This window comes from Arachis hypogaea, chromosome 7, assembly GCF_003086295.3.
Source record: "Arachis hypogaea cultivar Tifrunner chromosome 7, arahy.Tifrunner.gnm2.J5K5, whole genome shotgun sequence".
Taxonomy (NCBI): Eukaryota; Viridiplantae; Streptophyta; class Magnoliopsida; order Fabales; family Fabaceae; genus Arachis; species Arachis hypogaea.
The window spans coordinates 21,779,503-21,782,736 of record NC_092042.1 but is presented as its reverse complement, the minus strand read 5'-3'; positions in this window follow the sequence as shown (position 1 = coordinate 21,782,736).

The window sequence follows — 3,234 nt, the reverse complement described above, 5'->3', positions numbered from 1 at the left end:
GAGTTTTTAAAAAATGACGCAATTTCAAATTTAAATTGGAGCATTTTTTTGCTCCTGCACTTTGCGACGTTTTTTTATATACAGCGTCGTTTTTAGAAGGCATCCAACTACACTGTTTTGCGACGATTTTGATTGAGGTTATGTGGGGTTTTAAGCACCTGCAAATCACTTAAACTGAAAATTGTTTTTCTATTTGTAGAAGTTGTAAATCGCTTTAATTTAAATATCACTGCACAAATAAAACAGCCATGATATTTTTATTATACATATATATAAATTTTTTTATTTTATAAGTTATTAATAGATAAAAAATTTTTAATACTAATAAAATTATTTAAAATATAAATATAATTCATAACCCATTGTAATAAATAATAACCTCTTTATATTATAATAAAATGCATAATATCTTAATCAACATTGTCTTTATATATTTAATCCTAAAAATTAAACATGTTAAAATTCAATAATAAATTCACAACTACCAATAATGAGTTCACTATTTAAATAAATTTGTTTATTAAATAAAATGTAACATAATACCCTAAAAAGTGTGAAAGAATTAACAACTAATCAGTCTTTAAAGTAACACTAAACAATGTCTTCACGATTTTCATTTTTCGCCTGATGATGTTCTTCTTATTGTTGGTGTAATAGGATAATTCTCACCATCATTAGCCTAAAATAAATTAAAAACAAAAAATGTCAACATAACAATTGCCAACATTTATAGCATTATAAAAACAATTCAAAGAAAAAAAATTCAAAAGAAAAAGGCATTAACTTTTTCAAAGGGTAAATTACTATAATAAACTAATTGACTCCCAAAATTACCCAGATCCCCAAAACGAAAATGGCTACATGAAGTCCTAAGCTACATTTCTATATAAATCAAATTTATTAAATTTGATTTACGGAAACTAGTACTAAATCGAATCTATTAGATTCGAATTGCATGCAAATGGATCTTGGCTATAAATCGAAACGATTAGCTTCGAATTATAGACACACACTAAGTCGAAACAATAAGATTCGATTTGCATATGCACGTAAATCAAATGAGATGAGTTCGATTTAGACACGTGAAGCTTAGCCCATAGTAAATCGAAACCCATAAATTCGAGTTACAAGCATTGTGTCCCTCAAGTAGTTCGAATCTAATGGATTCGATTTATGCTCATTGATACTATATATACAAATCGAATTTCATTCATTCGAACTACAACACAATCGAACCCCACACCCAACCCCACCACCCCAGAGCCGAAATTTTTGGAAAGCCGCCAAGGAAAGATCGAAGCTGGAGACATAGAAGATGACCCAAATCGTCTATATCTGCTAGATGGAGTCGCGCATATTGCTAGCGCCATCCACCTCGAGGTTAGTGAAAAAATTTCTCCTTTTTAAGCATAGATTAGTCATTCTAGTAATGTTAACGTAAATCGTGTGGTAGTTGATTAGAGTCTATAATCTAATTAGAGAAAAAAAATTTTAATAGTTAGAAGTAGTAAGCTATTAGATGGTTAGATTTTGATAAGTTGATAAGGTACCTAAGAAGGTTATTATGGAATGTAAGATATGTTAGATTTTTGAAGTTCTTATTCTTATGTGCAATGAGACTTGGTTAATGAGTAGCGATAGCTAAAAATTTCTTGAGTTCTTTGAAAAAAGTATTATAAAAAATTTTTGTAATTGTGATTTTTTGAGTATGATAGTTATGACTAAAGATATTAGGAAATGTTAGATTTTTTCAGTTTTTAAATAATTTTTTGTATTCTCTATGTAAACGTGAGGGACTAAATGCTTTTTGTTCTTTTTTTTGGAATTTGTTCGTGAGTTATTCAGAGTTTTGTGTTTGGTTCGATTACTAAAGTTTGGGCGATATTATAAACAAGTTTATAAAGTTAGAGCATGCCATGTTTATCGTTTTCATGTTTTTCAGTTGTTGAAGATTGTATTGTGACCGTTGTGATAAAGATTTTTCTATCTTTGTGCAGCTCCATCGTTGCATCAGCAGCATGAGATGGCAACACGGTATGCCATTGGATGATAGGATCGTTCCGTACTTGCAGATGGCAGGAGAACCCCATCGGGATGATAGGATCGTTGGATGAGCATAAATCGAATCCATTAGATTTGAACTACTTGAGAGACACAATGCTTGTAAATTGAATCTATAGGTTTTGATTTACAAAAACTATTAAATCGAAACCATTGGCTTCGATTTACCATAGGCTAAGCTTCACGTGTCTAAATCGAACTCATTTAGTTCGATTTACGTGCATATGCAAATCGAATCTTATTGTTTCAATTTGGTGTGTCTATAATTCAAAGTTAATTGTTTCGATTTATTGCTAAGATCCATTTTCATGCAATTCGAATCTAATAGATTCGATTTAGTAATGGTTTTTGTAAATCGAATTTAATAGATTCGATTTATATAGAAATGTATCTTGGGACATTTAGGTAGTCATTTTCGTTTTGGGGGATCTGGATAATTTTGGAAGCCAGTTAGTTAAATTTACCCAAAAAGTGTCAAAAACTTGAACAATGAATTGATAAGATGTGTGGGTGTGAGGTTAGAATATATGAGACTATCAATACTAGAATAATAATAGCTCAATATAACAGTTATCATTTAAGATAAAATTCAAAATAAGGAGTGCAACATAAGTTCAGGAAAAGGAAGCAATTTACTTGAGTTTTGAGGTCAAAGATACTAGTAAGTTAAACAGGAATTCTTCCTTCTTTAGAAAGGACATAAGTCTTTAGTGCAGTCAATGTTTCATCAGATTTAGACTCCAAACATTTAAAATCATTTTGGGAGTAATTGGTAGTAGATATTGAAGTCAAAGAATTGGCTAGCTAATTAGGACGATTGGCATTTCTTAAAGTATTAGATGTTTCTTTCATATCCATGCATTGCACCCTACCAAAATGCTCTTCCCCAAACACTTTGCTAATGGCATCATTTGTGGATGGTCCAGATCCATCTTTCTCATCTTGAGTAATAACTAGTTCAACTTGTTCCTACATTCAAGATTTACACAACGAAAAACAACAAAGTAACATTAATATTTGTCAGAATCTCAAGTTTCATTTTGTACTAAAATAGACCAATAAGTTCAACTTATCGCCATATCCCTTGCTTCGTCAGTTACAAATGCCACATCTTTCTTTTTATGAGTTTTTATGTACATTCTCCATAGCTAATTTTTCGTCTCTCGTTTTTTA